This window comes from Peromyscus californicus, unplaced genomic scaffold (genome assembly GCF_007827085.1).
Source record: "Peromyscus californicus insignis strain IS unplaced genomic scaffold, ASM782708v3 Scaffold_4__1_contigs__length_199733344, whole genome shotgun sequence".
Taxonomy (NCBI): domain Eukaryota; kingdom Metazoa; phylum Chordata; class Mammalia; order Rodentia; family Cricetidae; genus Peromyscus; species Peromyscus californicus.
Window position 1 is genome coordinate 178,978,219 of NW_026294562.1, and position 21,873 is coordinate 179,000,091.

Genomic DNA, 21,873 nt, shown 5'->3' on the forward strand with positions numbered 1-21,873 from the left:
TCTTGATGAGGTAGGTCATTAGCCAAAATGGAGGAGAGTCACATGGTTGCTATTTAAAAACAACTGTTTTCCTAGTAGATCTATTTTTTAAAAAAAAATAAGAGTTGACTCCAAGTTACATACACACACATACATATATCCTAAATAGAAGTTGAATCATATATAATGTCACAGCATAATGATGATGTGTAACATAAGATGATCTGTGTATAGATTTTTAATTATAAGATTTTAGTTATAACTTTTTTTTTTTTACAGATTTTATAGATTTTTAAACCATACCCAATGAACTTACAAGTCTTGAGATGGAGTTTATAGCATAGACATAAGAGATTTTTTTTGAGATCAGATAAATCATAGCAATAAAATATTTTTAAGAGTGGAAAATAGAGAAAGTGTAGAGAGGAGCAAGTTTAAATATAAAATAATTGTGGATCATTTGTTTGTGCAGTAGCAGTTGGTATAATTTGTGAGAATTTGGAAATCAAGTGTGCCAAATTTCTAGCCATTCATCTGTACTGAGGCCAAGTTGTAGTAATAGAATCTGAGTCCGTGCAGGAAGAGAGAGGGGGTTGCAAAGCAAAATTCCACTGGAGGGAATTTCTAAAACCTCTATGAGGGGAGCTGAGTCAGCAAAAGCTGCAAGACTTAACAGGCAGCTCCCAGGCTGGAGGCAAGGAAACTTGCAATGTACAGGCCCAGGAAGGCACAGAGAGCTAGAGCAGGTGGTAGCAGGAGAAAAGGGAGATGTCTATGTGGGTGTAGCAAACTAGAGATACAGAAGGCTACAGCAGCCAGAGAGAAGAGTATGTGACCCCCGTGGAGGGCATAGCAAGCCAGAAAGCCCAGAGAGATAAGAGGCAAATTGCTAGAAAGCAGGTAGAGGGAAGCTGCAGCTGAAGACTCAGACTCTAGAATTTGGAAACAAATTTTGTGAGTAGTGGAATCTGTGGGATCTAAGAATCTAAGGATCATTTGTGGGAGAAACAAATGATCCTTACATACCTTACGTACCCTTACGTACCTTACGTACGCTGCTGCAGGGGAAACGAGTGAATGGTATGTGCTGGGTTTGTGCACTCTCCAACTAGCCTCCTCCTTTGCTTTCTCCCCATCCTACTAGTGGAGAAAAGAGAAAACGGAAATGGGGAATCTCAGTTCCTCTGGATCACTTGCAGTATTTGTAAAGATATCGAATAATATTGGGATCTTGGGTGCCACTAGTCGGCCACATTTGGATTGATTATCTAAGGAATTTTAAGGCCAGATTTTATTGCAAAAGTGAATAAATTTGGGGCCCTTCAGGTCGGGTGCCAGGTGGAGAGGCTGGAGATTTTCTAAGAGATATGGGGAGGTGGGGAGGGGGGAGAGGCTGGGGGGAGGGGCAGAAGATATGGATGACACTATTCCCATGAGTGAGAAACAGAAGAAGATCCTAAACCTGTAGTCTAGAGTGTCCCCAGGATTCAGGGAGAACTGAATGAGGAAGATCCAGCTGTTCAATGGCTCGTCACTATATTCCAAGGGGATCAAGGCTAGCAGCCTGAGAAGACTCGGTGCCTGGTACCAGGGCTTTTGAGTGAAGCTAAAAGGTAAAAACCAAGCTCAAAAATGAAGCCTAAGCCAAGGGAAGGGGTCCAGAGTGGGGTGTGTACCTCTGCCTCCAAGAGTACAAGAGGTTTTTGCTGCGATCAGAGGACCAAGGAATGCCACAAAGATCTTTTTGAAGATACAAAATGGTCAGAGTGGTTTCTGTCACCCTTCACTTGGCCCAGCAACTGCACCCTGGGAATTGGATGCTTCCTCTAGAAATCCCTTTGGAGGTCAGAAGAGGGCATTGGACTCCCTGGAACTGGAGTTAAGGGTGGTTGTGAGCCACCATGTGGGTATTAGGACCTGCATATGGATCCTCTGCAAGGGCAGCAAGTGTTCTCTCTAGCCCCCAGTGTTTCTCTTAAAACGTTATCCCCTCAGCTTCTTCTGTTTACTCACAGCTGGGCCCCAGCCTCCTCATTACGTCATTTACAGTCAGGATTTAGGCTTGAGCTGTGGTCAGTGTCATTCAAATCCTGACACCCGAGAAGAGTGAAACTTGGACCCTGATTGCTTTATCAAAGAAAGCATAGATTCCGTGGGGGACAAAGGGAAACAAAACATTCTCAAAATGCCTGACAGTTTTCCAGCAACAAGTCACTCTTTGAGGAGGAGACACTAAAGGATGAATGCTGGAAAATGACAGGCAGAGAGTGGAATCTGGTAATCCTGGGCCTAATCCTGAACCCCCTTTTCCCTTCAGAAGGCTTGGTGTCTTTATCTGACCAATGAGACTGGGACATCAATCATCTCAGTTTACCAAATTGGTTTGGTTGATCACAGTTTTTCTGCCTTTGGATACTCCTGTGGCCTGATGGGGAGTCAAAGTTAACCAGTAAGGAGGCTCTGGTGAAGGGGTCCTACAAGGTCAGACTCTTGGAGCAGGACACAGAACAGGGCAGAGAAAGGCTACCATATTCCCTTAGTGAGCACCATGTGTTACATGCTTCCTGCAGTCAGGCCCTCTGGGCAGTGTAGTCTCTCTGGACGGATGTAACAAACACCCTAGGTGGCTTATTTGTTACTTGTCTCATGGCTGTGACAACACTCAACAAAGGCAACTTTAGGAAGGGAAGGTTTACTTAGACCGTGGAAAGCAAAGCAGAGTGGCAGGAGCAGCTCTGCCTGGGGTGGCAGGTCATACTGTATCTGGTTAAGATGATGAAAGAAACGAAGGCTGGCCTGTTCATCCTCATTTGTTACTTTGTATTCAGTTCAGGGTGGAGATACCCACATGCATGGTGGGACTTTTCTCCTCAGTTAAACCTCACAGGCATTCCCGAGGTGTGTTTACTGGGTGATTCTAAACCCAGTCTAGTTGCCAGTAGTTCTGGACACTGGAAAGTGACATGGCAAGGTGCCAGCAGCAGCTAATGTGATGTGTGTCCATCCATGTTTCATATGGTGCTGATTGATGGCCTTACTGGTCAGAAGGGGTCTCTGTGGTGGTAAAGGAATCTTCACTATTGATTTGTTGCTTACATTTTGTGCTGGTTAACATTACTTAAACTTTAAACTACTATGCCTGAGAAACAAAAAAGCAAAAAGAAAAAAGAAAAAAAATGTCTCTAACATGTAAGCTCCTAACTTGTACAGGTTGTACCCTAGCAGCTCACTTTTTTTTTTCACAGACATTGTGAAAAATTTTGTAAAATTTGCTGCTCTTGCATGGGTCATGAGAGTAACTGCTATTTCTGCTTTTGTAAAAACTGCTTGTTTACTCAAGATAACCAAGGAGGTCTGCAAACATCTGTTTACAAAATCAAGTTCTTCTTACAAAAAGACAGCATATGAGCTAACCCATCCCTGAACTGTAACTTTGTGGGTTTTGCATTTATAAGCCCTGGGCTGATATGACTAGATGCTGCATCTTGGGAGCACTCTCATGTTTATTTCTGGTGCTAGGTGCCTGGTGCCATTATCTAAATACAAACTTCTTCTTCTTCTTCTTTTTTTTTTTTTTTTTTTTGGTTTTTTGAGACAGGGTTTCTCTGTATAGTTTTGGTGCATGTCCTGGATCTCACTCCGTAGACCAGGCTGGCCTTGAACTCACAGAGATCTGCCTGGCCCTGCCTCCCAAGTGCTGGGATTAAAGGCGTGCACCAACCACTGCCCAGCCAGACTTCTTCTTCTTAAGACGTATCCATGGTTATGGTGAATCTCTGAGTGACTCCAGATCCATAACAGTTTGTGCCACTAAGACTAAAATACCCCAGAGAAACTATTTACAGGACAGTTTCATCAAGGCTTCATCCCAGAGTGGCAAGGAAAGAATAGTGGTGGGAGTGGGAGCCAGCAGGGTTTTCACATAGTATGAATCAGGAAGCAGAGAATGCACATTGGAACCAGAGGCAGGTATCACCTTCAAATTCCTGGCCATTTGACCCATTCCACCATTGATGCCTCACCTCCTATACCTAAAGGATACATAGCCTCCAAAGAAGTGGAATCAATTATTAAAAACCTTAGCCTGGGAGTAATTTTCAAATTCACACCATAACAATCAACTTGAGTTGTTTTAGAATCACCTGGGAGATTGGTAAGTGACACCTCTTAGAGTAACTGTTAAGGATGTTTCCAGGGAGGATTGACTGATGAGAAAGGACCCTCCCTAGCTAGGGGAGGCAGAATTTCATGGGCTGAGGCCTTAGATAGAACAAAAGAGTAAAAGAAGAATGCTAGCAGGCATTGACGCTTCTGTTTCTCTGCTTCCTGACTGCCATGACTCTTTTCTGCCACAGGCTCCCCACATCATGTGTTCAAGTGTTGTGTGTCAAGACTTTTCCTGAGGAGACTCAACACACATTTTTTTTACCCCAGACAGGGAGACTGCTATAGACCGGAGTATGGATACCATCAATGTCCAGCTTGGTGGTTCATTGGTTCAATGAGTCTTATTGAGGTTACTTGCAGGAATATGGGTGAGCGGTTACTTACAGGAACAGAAATGACTCAAATATAACTGCATCACCAAAGTTTACCCCAGTTTGAGTGACAGCTCATAAAAGCTGGGAACCTGAAGTACACTGAACAACCTGCAAGTAACACAACAGGTTGTAAAGTGCCCTTTCCAAGTGACTCAGTTGGTCTCAACCTCTTCCAGGCAACTGGTCTGGTCTCAGAGTCTTCTTTGCAGCTTGGCTTGTCTGAAAGCGACCCTAAGCCATCTTTATTGCTTACTCTGGGAGGAGGGGTATGGTGGTTTGAATAAAAATGGCCCCTATATAGGTCCATAGGGAGTGCCACTATTAGGAGGTGTGGCTTTGTTGGAGGAAGTGTGTCACGGTCAGTTCCCGCTGCCTGCAGATCAAGATGTAGAATTCTCAGCTACCTCGCCAATACCATGTCTGCCTGCATGCTGCTATGACAGTAATGGAATAAGTCTCTGAAATGTAAACCAGCACCGATGAAATGTTTCCTTTATAAACATTGCCATGGTGGTGGTATATCTTCACAGCAATAAAACCGGAACTAAGACAAGGGGCCTAGTGAATCTGGTTAGTTTCAGGAACTTCCTGAAAGTTACTTTGAATGATTTCCCATCTGATTTAAGGAGCTTCCTGCAGGATGGAATGTTTCAATCTTGGAGGAAACTGTTACACAACAAGCTCTTGAGGCCAAGAAACTGAACAGAAATTTCTGAAACCAGGAGCCAGAATACATCTTTCCCCCTTCTGTCTGGTGCTTTGGTCAGAGCAATACAGAAGTAACTAATACAGATAGGAATCCCCTCCTCCCCAAAGTCCCACCTCTTAATAACATACTGAGAATTTTAACGGGAATTCTGAAAAAAAACACAAAATCCAAGGTGCATGACTGCTTAAAAAAAAGTATTTTTATTAATTCTTTGAGAATTTCATACAATATATTTTTAGCATGTTCATTTCCCTCATTACTGCCCCGACTGCTCCCAGACCTACCTACCCCTTCCTACCCCACAAGCATCATGTTCACTTATAAACTAATAACCCATTGAGTCTAATTTGTGCTGCCCATATACTCCTGAGTATCCACTGGAGTGTACTAGACTTAACCAGGAGCCATAAAAGAAAAGTGAAAATGACATTTATTTAATCTAGTGTATGTTGGAGGAGGGTTGGTCAGGAGGCCTTTTACCATATAGGGCGTGTAAGGGATTGAACTCAGTCAGGCTTGGTGGCAAGTGTCTTAACCCTCTGAGCCACCTCCCTGGCCCTAAAGTACATTACTTCTAAGCATTAAGCAGGCTTTAAGGAATGTGTATCTGATAAACACATGATCCATGCACCAGAAACAGCAGTGAGTCTCTCCTGCAGACCTGCCTGCTTCTCAAGTGCTGGAAAAAGTAGAGAGTTAAGTCTCCAGAGACCAGGAACTATCATTTGTCTAAATCCGTGGTTCCATGTCCCTGTCACTCTAAGCCTTTCAGCTAAGCCACAAATTTACTCCACTTAACAGATGAGAAAAGGCAAATAAGAGCCACCAAGGAAAGTAGTTTGGACATAAAAATGTAAGAAAATTGGCACTTTTCATCCGAAAACCTACTCACACGGAGGCTACAGACAGTATGTATTTAGTTAATTAACTAGAAAAGTGTTGACTGTGTCACCTCCCAGCTGTCTCTACTGCTGTCACAGCATGGTGAGCAGCCCTCCGAGACACATGCCAGTGGGCTGGCTTCTCTGGACGAACCTCAAGCCCCTGCTTTCTGCCCCAAGACTGAAGAGCAGCCAACTAGTGTTTTCTAGTCCCCAATACATCCTGGGGAGGTCAAGTCCTCCTGTGCAGAGGCCTTGAGGCTCATTAGTGTTGCTCCAGCAATAGGGCCTGGCCTCTTTTGTCCTCTGGGTGCAGTTTCCCTGTTTACCTCACCCAGGAAGGCATCTGTCACTCCCCAGGAGACTATTTAAACACAATATGTCACCTTTAACTGTTTGCTAATGGAACCAGTACTGTGGGTTTTCTTGATGATATGTACTGAAATCAATCTGAAGGGACACACACACACACACACACACACACACACACACACACAGGGGATAGGGGTGGGGGAGCTATTTAGGAAGGTGAGTTCTAGAATCAGGTTTATCCTCAACAGAGAAAATGAATTGGGTGGGAAACAGTAAAGGGGGAAGAACAAGACATCCAGGGAAGAATTGTTTGTGGCAAGCTGTTTGCCTCCATGTAATTCGGACAGTGGTGAGCGTCACCCTCTGAGCAACACATTCACATTCTGAGTGGAGTAACACAAGAGGTGTCAGCTTTGGGAGACTGGAGGCTTCAACATAGCAACTGCAAGTCCTGTGTTTTAAAGCACTCTAGATTCCATCCTTTGTTTGTTCATCTCTGCTCTGCCATGGTGACCAGGTGGCTGGGAGTAGGCCATTGGGGTGGTACGTACATCTTAGTTGGCTCTGGAGAAGAGAGATCAGTTCCTTAGCTAGGAAATGTGTCTTTAATATGAGCTAAGACCCAGGGATAGGAATTGTTGCCAGCTTCTGATCTACTGAGTGGAACGTGCAGGCCACTAAGACCAGACCTGAGAGCCAGCTGGCAAGGTTCCAGCCTCCTCCAGCCCACTCCGTTAGGTTGGTCACACAAATGAGCTGAGGCTGAGCTCAGTGAAGAAGCCCTGAAGTGACTCTAGATTAGTCCCATGTGGGCCGCTGATGATTGCTGGGAACAGAGGCAACATGGTCATTCATGTGCTGAGAAGGGGTGGCATTTCAGAAGGCTCAGACTTCCAGGCCAGGATAGTCTGCAGGAGAGGGATTTGCCAGGGTTGATTTGCAAAGGTCCTTAGAAGAACATTATGAAAACTGGTAAAATTGCTTAGAGTCCCTAGAGACCTCATCCTCTGGATCTGAGATTGTACAGGGGACCAGGGAGCTGGATGTGGCCTGAGGGAAGCTCGTGACTCTGAATAGTAGAATGCTTGACTCATTCTAGGGAGTCAGGGCTGCAGATCCCTTGATGAAATAGGGGATCTGAGTCTTGCTGGAGAGTTCAGCCTAATCTCTCCAGAGCACCACCCTCCCACCCCCACCCTCCAATACCCCTGTTTCCCCACCCCCACTTCATAACCCATACCACCTCCCACAACTCAGCCTCATCTGTGCTCCAGAATGGCACAAATTCTTCAAGTCCAGATGCCTGGGACTTGGCACATTTCTGTGTTGGGAGCAACTGTTTCAATTTTTAACCTGACAGGTAGCCTTAAGAACCCTGAGGTATTGTGTCTCAGTAAGGCTTAGGTTTCCTGTTAGACTCTATTGCTGGTGCACAAGCTGCAGGCATTGGGATAAAGAGGCCTGTACAGAGAGGCTCTACTGGATCCTCCTTCCTACCCAGTCCTTTCAAGCCAAGTCTACAAGTTGCAACACCCTCCCCCACTTTTCACTTTAATGGACTCAGCATTATCACACAAAATGTTTCCCTTAAAATAATAATGAAAAAGTCAATGCTTACGTAATGACCAGCCTAAGTGCTTGCATTAGTCTGCTCTCCTGTCATCTCTTCCTAGTGCACACACCGTCTTTCTCCCTCTTTTCTTTCTGTGGACAGATCTGTAGGTGTTGTGATGTGCAAAGCAGGTAGATTGATTGGTTATTGATCAATGGTGAATTATGACCCCTTAGGGCAAAATTATTCCCATAAACACAATTTAATAGTTGCCACCACAGCCTCAGCACCCAGAGATGAGTGTCTCAGCCCTCCCATGGGGTAATAATCGAAACTTTTTGTTTGCATCAGCAGCACTGATGGTACCACCTGGTAGTTCATTGGCCATGCTAAGAGGGCTCTCTATACTTGCTGTTGAGAGGTTGATGGCACCATGTTTGCCCCTGAGTGCATCACCCTGGACCCTGGGCATTGACATTTTTTCTGTAAAATGGAATTCTGTTATTTACTCTGCTCACTCACTCTCAGTGCTGTTGCATTCTGGAATACCAGAGCTGTGTTAGTGTTCATTTGCTCTCCCCTTCTCTGCTACTGCAAATGCTTCCAACCAAAGCTTGTTTATCCTGAACTTTGAAGCCACTTCCAAACAGCTTTCTAAATTACTGTTTTTACTCTAGTGGGCCTTATTCCAGCTCCACCCCCGTACACACACACACACTCATACATACATACACTCTCACACAGACTCATATACACTCATACATACATACATTCTCTCTCTCTCTCTCTCTCTCTCTCTCTCTCTCTCTCTCTCTCTCACACACACACACACACACACACACACACACACACACACACCAGACTTTTTCTTTTTGGGGGCCACCAAACAGCTCCCAAATCATGACACAGACTTATTACTAGTTTTGAATGCTCGTCCTAGCTTAGCTACATTTCTGGCTAGCTCTTTTAACTTCAATTAACCTATTTCTCTTTATCTATCTTTTGTCTCAGGACTTACTGCCTTTTTTTTTTTTACTTCTGTATATCTTACTTTCACTGCTTCTCTGTCTGTCTGTCTGTCTGTCATCTGCCTGGCTTCTTGTCCCAGGCATGTTCCTTGTTCCCACCTCCTTGTTTCATTCTTCTCTTCTCTTCTCTTCTCTTCTCTTCTCTTCTCTTCTCTTCTCTTCTCTTCTCTTCTCTCCTCTCCTCTCCTCTCCTCTCCTCTCCTCTCCCCTCCCCTCTCCTCCTCTCCTCTCCTCTTCTCTCAAGCCTAGATTCCTCCTCCTATTATTCTCTCTGCCTGCCAGTCTTGTTTATCCCTTTCCTGTCTAGCTATTGGCCATTCAGCTCTTTATTAGACCAATCAGGTGCCTTAGGCAGGCAAGGCAAAACAAACACAACATATCTTTACATAATGAAACATACATCCTTACACTGTTAAACAAATGCAGCATAAATAAAAGGAAAACACCTTTACACAGTTAAAGTAATATTCTGCAGCATAAACAAATGTATCACATCTTTGCCTAGTTAAAATAATATACTACAACACACATACACCATAACATACACCATACTGTAGTTAGACTTTCTTGTCAGATTTTCTTTGAACCACCAGCCCAAAAATAATGACATGGAGACTTATTATTAATTATGAAAGCTTGACCTTTAGCTTAGGCTTGTCCCCAACTAGCTCTTATAACTTAAATTAACCTGTTTCTATTAATCTATGTTCTGCCATATGGTTCTTTCTTTACCTCTCCTCCATTCTGTACATCTGACTCCCCCATGTCTTGCTGGCTTAATTGGAAAGCATACCACATACATATACTACACACACCACATACATACATACATACATATATATATATATCACACTGTATATACACATATGTACATATCACATACAACACATATATACACATACATACCAAAACATACACCTCCTCACAAATACACATGTGGATATACATATGCACTGCACACACACATACATCCCCACACTAACATATACATGTGTGAATATATGTTATGTATATTCACAGCCCACACACATATATGTACACACACATACAGAAAATACATTCACACACACATCACACATATATATACATTTCCATCTCTCTGTCTCTGTCTCTCTCTCTCACACACACTTCATACATACCCACACCACATGTATACATACCATATACACATACTTACATAAATACCTCTCTCTTTGTCACACATACACACACACACACAAACCTTCATCTCTCTGTCTCATACATACACACACATACATACACATACACGTACATTTTAGCACCATTCACTATATCTGTTCTTATCTCCAGTAAGGCAGAAGTTCATAAGCAGATAAAATAGCAGACATTCCATTTTGAGATATGAAGTTCTTTTCCTTCCCTGTGGTGTGCTGGCCACTGGGCCATGAGGGCAAAGGGGGCAGAAGTCATAAGCAGGGCTTTGTTCAGCCTATGAATACAATGGAAATAGCCTTCCAGGAGACTGCTTCATGTTACAGCTCAACTTTATTCCGGAGTGAGGGAGATGTATAAGACAGGGACAGCAGCTGGAACATCACCTAATTCACATTAGGCAGCACACTCCTATCATAAAGCTCCTACTACAATGTCTAGTTACCATATGTGACAGCACAGTCCTATCTTAAGGCTCCTAGCACAATGTCTGATTACCATATGGACAGCAGGGGAGGAGCTTTTGCAGCAAACTGTGTCAAGGGCCACATTTGAGATAAGTCAGGCACCTGGGCCTAGAGACATTCTCCAAATAAGGTTAGGTAGAGAGCAGGAAGTTCTCGCAGGGAAGGGGGGACAGGGGTCCTCCATATTGCACCAAGCTCTGAGAGAGCTGTCCAGACAGCAACCTCTGACAAGTAGGGCCTCTCAATAGAGATAAATTTAAGACCAAAGAGGCAAGAGTATCCCAAAAAGGAGAAAGCAACATAACCATAACCCAGCACCTTCCCCCAGCCCCTACCCTTCCACCTTTCCAGTGGTGGAGCAGGTTTAGGATACCCAAACACTCTACCACTGTCTCTTCAGACACCCTCTAAAGCAGCTACTGTGCTCCCCAGTGGTGAGCACCTCACCCCTTTCCAGGCAGCACCCATGCCTTTTCTTTTGTATGCATTTTCATTGGGCAACTCACCGTCCTCTCTCTCTGTGATGGTGGAGCTCAGAGGTAGAACACCAGCCTGGAGTGTGTGGCTCAGTGTTAAATCATTTGCTTAGCATGTATAGGCCCTATGTTCAACCCCTAGTACTTAAAAAAACAAAAAGATTCATTTCTTTCTATGTGTGCCACATCACAAGTGCAGGAAGAGAGACAGAGCGACTGATTGTTCCAAACCACTCATATACTAGGCTTTCTATAAGGTCTGCTGACTTTAAGGCCACTGCCACCAATACTAAACAAAGGCATTGTCTTTTCAAGCTTCCTTTGTAAAGAGGGAAGTCACTTGTCACAAGAAATCTCAGCCCTTTGTGAATGGTGGTAGGAGGCTCCGCTCTGGCTGCCCTATGCCACCCAACAATGAGCCTCCCTTGGAGGAAAGTTCTATTCCCAAGAGGTCATGGGGACAGTCTGCCCCAAGCTGTTATAGCTGTGTTGCTCCTGGTGGACAGAGTCATGACCTTCCTCTTTAGGAGATGAGCCCTCCCCTTATCCCCAACTGTTGGTTTGCCCTTCAAACAGCTTCCTCCCAACCTCTTACTGCATCTCCAGGATTGGTGTCCTGCAATCTTCCCAGATGGAGACTGTTCTCATGCAAATGTCTGCCAAACGAGGCAGCCTGGTTCTCATTAGAGCAGCAGGTGCCATGTAGGGATTCCATTGTCTTTCCCAGTGAATACGATTCATTAGGGGGCATGGCAGGGGGTGGGGGCAGTGGAGTCTAAGGCTGTGGCTGGATGTTATCTCATTTCTGCTGCAGACTTGACAAGGAGGAAAGAACAGCAGTTCACTCACACCCTGCATGTCACAGGGCTCTCGGTTCTAGCAGGTGCTTACCTCAGCTTGTAACTCACACTGGAAGGAGGGCAAAGGCTCCCAGTTGAGAGGGAAAGGGAGAAACCCAGGATAGTGTGTAGCTCTCAGAAGCATCAATGTGTCTTAACTGTGAAGTTTATAGAAGAAAAATTGTCAGGCATGATGGAGCATGCCTGTAATCCCAGCACAGGAGATAGAGGCAGGAAGTAGAGGCAGGAGGATAATGAACTAAAGGTTATCCTTAACTATATAGCAAGTTTGAGGCCAGTCTAGGCTATAGAAGACTCCATCTCATATATCTGAGTAAAAAAGGGATCATACCAATTTCTATTGTGCCTCATTATTAACCCCCATGTAAATTACTCAATTACTTATGGTGTTTATGGAGACACTATGTTCTGTGATCTTTGTTTCTTTTGCAGTCAGGTGATCTGAGGTATGAGTCACTTGGGCTGTAGATTGTGGTCTCTTGGAGGCCCAGTAAAATCCAGGTGGCCATCATTGGCAATATCACTGCTGAGCTATGGTTTTTGCCTGCCTAACGGGCTGCAGAGTTGAACCATGAGGTCTCCAGAGTTGGGTGCCACTTGCAGAGGAAGCACTCTCCTGCTTTCCAGAGAAAGAGAAGGTGAGAGAACCAGGGTGAAGCCAAGCCACATTTCAGGCTTCACTGAAGTTACCACTTGGCACCCTGGGAGCTCAGGAGCAGATATGGTACCATCAATCACTCCATTCAGCAAAGAACTGGACTTTCACATCCCTATCAGGACCCTGGAGGTGTCCACGGTGTCTCTGGGCTCAAATAAAGGGCAACACTGAGCCATTAGCCAAGAGGAGGCAGACAGTATCCTGTAACATCTACCTTGGTGGACTTCAAGCCAGACAGAGCTTAAATCCTCCACCTCCATGTTGTACAAGGTTCTCTTTGCCTCAGTTTCCACATCTGTAAATGAGAGGGAGTAAGAAGGCCTCCCTTGGAACAGCTGTGAGGATGGAAGGAGGAAACATATGCAAGGGTTTGGAGGAGCTCCTGGCACATGGTGAAGACTGCAAGGAGCCAAGATGACTGGCACATTTAATGTGCTAGAGTGTCCCTGAAAGTGTGGAAACTGTCCTCCTCCAGTGTCTCCATTGTGCCTGGCACAGACCCTGGTGCAGAGCAGAGGAGGAAGCCTTGCCTTGAGCTCAGCAGCCCCCAGGGAGGAGCAGGGACCAGAGAGCAGGGCTTAGTGCTAGGAGGGAGGAAGGTGGAGGAGCCCAGTCTTCAGGTGGTCCCTTCCTTCCTCTTCCCAGCCTCCTGAAAGAGGCTCCTGCCTACAACAACTGGATTTTTCATACTCGTCCAAACGAGCCTATAAAAATTCAGCCCATTTGGTTTGCAGACACAAACTTTGCTTTTAAAATCTTTGAGTTATTTCCTTCTTTCTCTCTTTTCAGGGCCGAAGTTATTTCAAAGGAATCGGGTGTAGGGAGGAGGTGGGGTGTGCATTTGTCAGCCTCATTTCCCAGTGGGTCTGTAACCATGAGGGACTTTTCTTAAACCCACACGGCATTTGTCACTTTGCTATTGCTTTCTTACCCAGAGGGGCTCTGTCCTCGGCGGCACATTTTCCTTTTTATCTGTCTGAGAGGGATGTATGAGTGGAGGGAGGGAAGGAGCCTGCATTTGCATTTTTATGCATGCCTTTTGCCACAGGCAGACATCACCTCCAGTCCTCTGTGAGCTCCTCAGCCCGCTCCTGGGCAGGAAGGATGAATGAGGTAATGGGGGGAGGTGTAGCCAGGCACACAGATGCGGCTGCCCCTCCCCCCAGCCTGGAGAATAAACTGGAGCTCCAGTGTTCCTCAGACAGGACACCTGTGTCTTTGTGCCCAAGCTATATTTGCAACTGCTCATTGCCTCTGTACTTTCGTCTGTTCATGGTACAGCTCCTGATGGTGCCTACTACGTGCTTTGTCCTGTCATAGGCACGATTGGCACTCAGAGAATCCAATGAATCCCAATTTGTTGCATCCCCCTTAGAAGCTGAAGATGCAGAGATGAGTTACCAAGGCATTTTACTGTCAATTTTTATACTGTCCTACTCTAGACCCCATAGGTCCCTGTTGTCCTAATCCCACAGTCATGTTAGATTTCAGGAATAATAAAGCCCAGCAGCATAGACCAACTCTCTGATGAGGACACTAAGCATCCTGGGTCAGGAGCCATCACTTCCTGAGAATCAGCTTGTTCTCTTTGAGCAGTAAAGACTCCTGGCTACCCTGGAAAATCAGAACTGGAACTGAGACCACCCCCTGACCCAGACTGCTTAGTTAGGCATCCTCCTTGCCACTCTGCCCTAATCCTAACTCTAAAAGAGTTTAGTCAGTGGCCCAGAGATGGACTATAGGATTACAGAATATCTGCTCCTCTTACCAGTGTGTACTTGGATTGACTCTCCATCTGCTTTCCACCATTACTCATTTCTTTTATTGCCATATTAGGATGGATAATGCAGCCTGCTGGGGCTCTCAGAGCCAAGATCTTTCTAGAGTTGGATAGCAAATAGAAATCAGCTAGTTGAAAGTGGGCGAGGGGTACTTCCCAGGTGGGCAGCCTCAGAGAGGCTTAGATAAGATAGGATATTCCAGAAGCTGCAGATGTTTGTACAGCAGGGGCAGCAGATAGCTTTGGGGGCAAGTGGAAGTGGTGATAAAGACATAATAAAATTATGGAGGGGGGTAAGGAAAGTCTTATAAGTCAGGCTTAGCTTTATCCTATGCAAAGGTTGTGTGAGTAACAAGAGAGAGTTTTTTGATGCACTATGCAGATGAAATGAATAGAAAAGGGAGGAAGAGAAAACCCACTGAGGCCAGAAGCGATGCCTTTCTCTAAGAGGCAGGGAAGCCACTGGGAAGAAGAGAAAAATCTGATCTCATCCCCAACTGGGTAGGAGGAAAGAGATGGCAAGTGGGTGATGGAGAAAAAGGTACCACTAAACAAAAAAGAACCTTCCAGAGGAGGAACACTGTTGCCTCCTGCAACTGCCAAGTTAGATAAATGAACAGCTGTACCTGGGGAGCTTGGGTGGTGGTGGGGTACTTCCTCCCATAATTTATAAATCCCATGCAATTCCAATAAAAAAATCCAGTACAACATTTTATGGAAGTTGTCCAATCATTCTAAAATTTACTTGAAGTATTAAGATAGAACAATAAAGGGATGATATTGTTTCTATCAGATATCAAGATATAGTTGAAATTATAACCAGTGTTAGTTAAAACTTTGGTGTGGAAAGGTTTGACTGCATGTGTGTGTGAAATGTGACAAAACCTATTAATTTGTATGGATAATACATGTTGCAATGGCTGATTTGGTTGTCAGCTTGACATGCCTGAGAAGAGGGAACCTCAGTTGAGGAACTGCTTTCATTTCATCAGATTGTCCTATGGGTATGTCTGGGGGCATTTTCTTAAGTGTGTGTGTGTGGTGGGGGTGTCATCCCACTATGTGCAGAACTGTCTCTAGACAGGTAGGTGTGGATTGTATAAGAAAGGAATCTGATTGCAAGCCCGGGAACAAGATAGTAAGCAGCATTTCCCTGCAGTTCCTGCCTTTGCTTCCCTCCATGATGGACTGTAACCTGTAGGATGAATAAACTGTTTTCTCCTCAAGTTGCTTTTTGGTCACAGTGTTTATTACAGCAACAGAAAAGCAAACCCAAACAGATGCTACTAAAAGAAAACCCTACCTGTATATTTTCTTGTTAAAGGACAACCCCAACAACCAAGCAGGAAGAAATTCAGAAACGGTGCTTGAGAATAGGGGACCATATCTACGAAACATACAGAGTCTCATTTCCTGTCAGGAGAATGATTGCAAGCAGGATGGTAACTGATCAGTTTCTTGCACCCTGATAGGCCTTTCTGCCAATGCAGCTATCCAAATCAGACCAAATTAGGAAAAGGCCCGGTTTAATGGGTAAAGTGTCCCAGGTGATTCCCTGGCCTGCAGAGAGGAGACAGGGACAAGAGCCTGGAAGAAACACATGTCTGTTTTCCGGGATGCAGCATATAGACCCAGTGGGAGTGGTTTTGAGCCTCTCTGGGGGAGGAGCTGTGTTTGGTGGGCTTTGAAGGGGCCGGTTTAGGGAAAGAGATAGGGGAGGGGTATTGAGGTGGATCTTCCACCAGAACATTCCAGACTCTGGGTATATGTATAACAGGGTGCCAGGGGTTGAGGTGGAACTCCCACCCAAATAGTAACCCTGTGCTTCTCCTACCCATGCAGTGGGAACAACCCAAAATCAGAGCTCTTGGGAAAGGAGGCCTCTGCAGCCTCTGATGGCATTGAAGGTGAAAGTTCTCTACAGCTTGGAATAATGGCTTTGGTCTTGTGCCTGGTTGTCTCAAAGTATGCACAGGGACATTCCTGGCAGTATATGTCTGTGATAGTAAAAATAGAAACCATCCAACAGTAGACTCCAAATTACAGACTGTTTCAGCCTAGGCTACTATGTGGCAATTATGTCAGCACGGATCTGTCTTGGAAAGCTAATGGTTGGGGATGGCAGAAGGAACTGGGAAATAAGCTACAAAGCACTTGTATCAGTCCTGAGGTTTAAGGGCAATGCTTTTGTTCTATGTCTACAACCTGTTTATATGCCTATCTATCTACAATTATGACTAGTATGTCTTCTCACCAAATCAAATGAAAAATTTTATAAATAAATAAGAATGATAGACTGAGCATGGACGTATACCCTGTCATCCCAACACTGGGGAGGAAGGCCAAGGATCATGAGTTCAAGACCAGCCAGGACTGTGTAGAGAGACCTGTATCTAAATAAACTAGCAAGCAAGCAAACAAACAAACAAGCAGACAAAGACACAAAGATATAAGAGTGACTGCAGAGTAGGGAGATATTTTAATGAAGCCTTTACTGGTTCATTTCTCTCACAGAAAGTGAATTTTGGCAGAGTTGTGATTCTCACAGGACAATCATGGACAGCAAGCACATAGCTGTTTATTCCATGATCTCAATGCATTTTAGACTCCCAAACATAAAAGCAAGAAAAGAGCTGTGAAGTAGGAGAGGTGTTCTGTGAGTCTGAACTCCTGTCTCTCAGACCTGGTGACCATGGAGTGCTAGAGAAGACAGAGCTGTGATATCACCTGTGCCTGCATCCACCATTCCCATCAGTCAAATGTACCATAGCACACCTCATCTGAGGAAGTTTGGAGAATGCACCTGGAGGGCACTAACTGACACCAGAAAACACGGAGGGCAGGAGGCACAAGGGTCTTTGAGAATGGTTCACCCAGCCTGGCTACTCGGCCAGGGGCTTGTAGAGTAGTAGTACACACCTGTGGACCTCCAAACTCCCATATATTCTTAAAGAACAATAAGTATCACTTCCTCCAGGATGCTGTCTCTGACTCCCAGTTTGGATTACAGGGCTGCCCTTTCCACAGCTCTGCCTCTACTGCATGGCTTCAATTTGTCTTTCTGTAAAGTGGGTGTTGAGAGGTTAGCACCTCCAGACCTTGCACAGTGTTCAGACTCATGGCATCTCCCCAACACCTGTTTTCAGTGACTTGATTAGAAAGAAGTTATAAGTTTGGGCAGGGTAGGAGCTTTAGGTAATAGAAGACACAGAAGCCAAGGGACTGACTAGCAATCTGTGGCAGGGTCTGGAAAGATCACTTATAAACATCAGTAGACATCTTTGAGGGAACATATCAGGGTCTATAGCAGCACTTCAGGCACATCTGGAGAGACCCTCAGCAAATACTATGTGTCTTACCTTCCTACTTGTTCTCTGTTTCTGTATTTCTCATCTTCTCCTTCATCTGGGGACTTCTTCTCCTGCTGCTTCTGCTTTTTTTGGATGGGAGTCAGTCTCAGTCTCTATCCTGGATGGAGGGGAGAAATGGCTGCCATAGATGTTGTCCCTCTATCTACTTAAGTCCAGTAAAATAAAACTGTAGCTCCATGCAAGGCTCTGAATTAGGGTTCTAAGTGGCTTGGGTGGGTATTTGTGCTGATCATGATGGTGTGACCCACTCAGGGTGGTAGGAAGTGATGTTCCCATCCAACATGACACTGAGTAGGGAGGCTGTTCTCCAGATCAAATTTCAGGTGAGTGGATGTTGTGAGGAAGAGCTGATGGCTATCTGTTTTGGGGAGAGGGAGCTGACATGTGTCTGGAATGGAGGAACAGTGGTGGTTTGTCCCTTCTGTGATGCTAAGATGAGTGTGGGTGAGGGAAGATTGGGAATGGCAGCTTCTCTTTGACTTTGAACACCACAAGCTGATCCTAGTTGGCAATTCCTCCATGCTGCTGCCTTCTAGGAGGTGGCATTCCTGGCTCCTGTCTAAGCAGCTACAGGCAAAGGGTTTTAAGGAGCTTTAAGTAGACACTGGATTTTCAAAATTCAGAGATCATTCCTGACACTGTTGGAAGGGTGTGGTTACCTAAGATTAAGTGCAGGTTGTGTCCACCATAGAGGATGGAGTTGTGTTGAGTTGTATGGAGTTGTATGAGGCACGTGATCATGTCTGGGGCATGGTACTGGGTATTAAGGAAAAGAAACCAGGTGGTTGAACTAAAGCTGCATGCCGTGTGTGTGTGTGTGTGTGGTGTGTGTGTGTGTGTGTGTGTGTGTGTGTGTGTGTGTGTGTGTGTGTGTGCATGCAAGGACTTCAGGTTACTCTCAGCATAAAGATGCTAACAGAATTGGTGAAAGTATGAGTTTGTTAAAAGAAAGCTCTACACATCCCAGTTTCCCATATCTGGTCACCTGGCCATCCAGTATGTAAGCCAGAGCTTCTGAGTGCCTAGAGGAGTGTACAAGATTCTGCCTGATTCCAGCCCAGGCTTAAAGAGATTGTTGTCCTGAGAGCCACTGCAACAGGAAAAGCAGCAGTTGCTTAGTGACCTACATGTGTGTACCCTGTGTGGTGTGGTGCATGCTCTGCACTATGCCTTCTATGTCCTTTATTTGCCTTTCACTGTGCCCTGTGCAAGCCCCATGTGTGACCTGTATTTGCCATGTACCAGGTCCTGTGTATGCCCTGTTCTTTACCTTAATTATCTCTTACAGTCTCCCAGAAGGTTCTAACATTACTTGTGCCTCACCGCAGAAACCAAAGATCATCGAACCATCAAGAGGTCAGCTCAAGCTCATAGTACTAGTAAAGGCCAGAGCTGATTTTCAAAGCCAGGCTGACTATTTCTAGAACTCACAGGAAAGCATCATGCTTGTCTGTGAAAACTGAACCAGAGGATGACTGGTTCATAAGGATGTACTCTTTCTGAGTACAAATACTAGACTCCTACCATGTTATGCTTCTGCAAACAGTTGCTGTTTTTTGTTTGTTTTTTTTTTGTTGTTGTTGTTGTTTTAAGAAATTCCAATTGGTGTTTGAAATCCACAATGGGACTTCACTAGAGAATGCCAGCAGGGGACTTCCTTTGTTAAATGAATTCCACCTTCAAACATAAATTGTTTTGACACATTAAAGATATTCTTATAGGTACCCTGCATGTGTGGACAATACTCCCCCAGAAGACATGGGTTATTAAATAAAAACCTCAGTGCCAGGCATCGGATACCTTCCTACCTGTTACTGGTCAGAGAGTCCCAGAGTGCTCCCAAATGCACAGGCTTTTGCATTGCTCTTGGTTGCTCACCAGAACTAGGTGGCAAAAACCCATTGTTGAAGACACAGCACACTCTAGCTGCCACATTTAGAGAAATCAAGGAAGAACTGACCTGAAAACTTCCTCTCTGACAGCTAGCTTTCACAGCACCGGACAGGAAGGAAAGCCATCAGTGGTCTGACTGAGTAGCAAACCCTGTACGTCATGTTGCGGACCTGCCAGGTAAGATGTGGTCACTAACACAGTAGTGGCATGAAGGTTATGGGAGTGACCTGATTTGATTTGAGGCCTGCTCCACAGAAGGGAATTCATGCCTGGTGCTGTAAACTTTGTGAAAAGCCTGTAGATGAGGAGGTCATAGGTCCTAGTGGGGAATCTACTATTGTTTTGCTAAATGGGCATGTTGTCAGACTGGCTTCTAAATATTTATGTTTATGACCATAGATTAGTGCTGATTTCAGCTTTGGCCAGAGACACTTTTGTCTGCAGTGTTTAGCAGTTAATGCAGAGTGGTCAAAGTGCTGAGAATAAGCAACTATTGAGTGCTTAGCCCAAAATGGAACATCTATATCAACTCCCCCTGCCTATGGCTTGGGGAACATAGCCCGAGAGGAGTCAGAAAGAATGTAATAGCCTGAGGACCAGGAGTGTTGTGAAATGCTATCTTCTGGACATGGCAAGGCTATCTTACCCATGAACTCACAGCATTTAAGGACTCACACTCACATAGGACCTGCACAAGATTAAGCCAACGTTCAGTGAGGAAGCACTAAGTGGACTCATGGGTTATTAACAACACAAAAGAAGAGGACATAAAGAGGGAAGGGATGTATTGGGTGCATAGGAAAATGGTTGAGAGTTAGGGGTAAATATGATTAAGATGCATTGTTTACATGTGTGAAATTGTCAATAATAAAAGATGCTCTATTAAAATTATTTAAAAACAATTAAGAGATGTTCTTATTGATCAGAACCATTGACTGAGTTCCTTTGTGGTGTCAGGTACTGCTCTCATCCACAATGCCAAGTGTGCTTAATGAGTCCATGCTGTGATGTGGCATGGATGTCGTTCTGCTTTCTCCTAGATCACAGCTCCTAGACTTCCTTACAGGCAGGAATGGGACTGAACTATGGCTCAAGGGTTGTAGGATGGCCCATAAATATCTTCTGATTACAACCATATGCTTTCCTCCTCTTTGGGACCATGGAAGTCATGTGCTAATGGTGCTAAAAACACTGGTAGACACAACTAACCTCTGTGAGTTATTCCAGTGGAACAAATTGCATGTTTTCCCTCTCTCAGGGGATAGCACCTTCCATATGAGGTGTTTGTAAATATACCTCTCGGCTTCAGGTCTTCTGGATCATATTGGCTAGTTTGAATTCAGGCTTGCAACTGTCCCACGTACTAGTTTGGGCTTCAAAAGTTTTGGAGAGACTTGTTTTCCTCTTTTTGTCTGGTGCCAAGCTTCAGACAAGCACATTCCCTTGCCCCCACCCTCTGTCACACACACATACACACACACAGACACAGACACACACACACACACACACACACACACACACACACACACACGTTCACACAAGCATGCATACACATGGACACGCATGCACATGCAGCCCTGTGGCTGATGTGTTCACACTTAGTAGATAATTAGATAGCCTTTCTGTACATCTTTCTCTTTCGTGGTAGTAGGAAAAGTAGTATTGCAGCATACAATTGATTGTATCTTAGATTCAACAAAATACACTGTTGTTACATCTAAGCTGCAAACAGAAAATAAAAATATGCAAAGTTCAGAGATTAAGGAATCTGGATGCAGATAAATGGGGTGCTGGTTCTTGGTGGAAAACAATTCTGCTTTCATTAATATTTTAAATTTAGGTGTGGCCCTAAACCCAAGTTCTTCATTTGGTCTTGGTGGATAAGAAACTGCATATTTATTTATTTGTTTGTTTATTATTTTCAGATAAGGTCTCACTGTACAGCCTAAGCTGGCCTTGAGCTTGGCTGCCTCCTGAGTGCTAGGATCACAGGTGACACCAGCATGGGTCCTGCCCATCACAGTGTGGGAGCTCCTTTTCTGTGCCCGTTTTGTTTCTTCAGATACCCCACTCAGTGACCACCCTCTGGCAATCTGGGAATTACATTTTTGAGTGAATGCGTGATTTACCTACTCAAACACTGCCATGGTTGCCATGCTGAGAAACTAGAACTAGGAGAATGTCTAAGTGAAG

General features: G+C 44.8%; 1 long non-coding RNA gene across 1 annotated transcript in view; it reads left to right on the forward strand.

The window, feature by feature from the left end:
- LOC128094524 (uncharacterized) overlaps nt 1-21,867 on the forward strand; it is a 180,374-nt gene extending 158,507 nt beyond the window's left edge. Inside the window, exon 10 of the long non-coding RNA XR_008212994.1 lies at nt 19,770-21,867. This is a non-coding gene — a long non-coding RNA (uncharacterized LOC128094524). The remainder of the gene's footprint in view (nt 1-19,769) is intronic.
- The last annotated feature ends 6 nt before the right edge of the window (nt 21,868-21,873 follow it).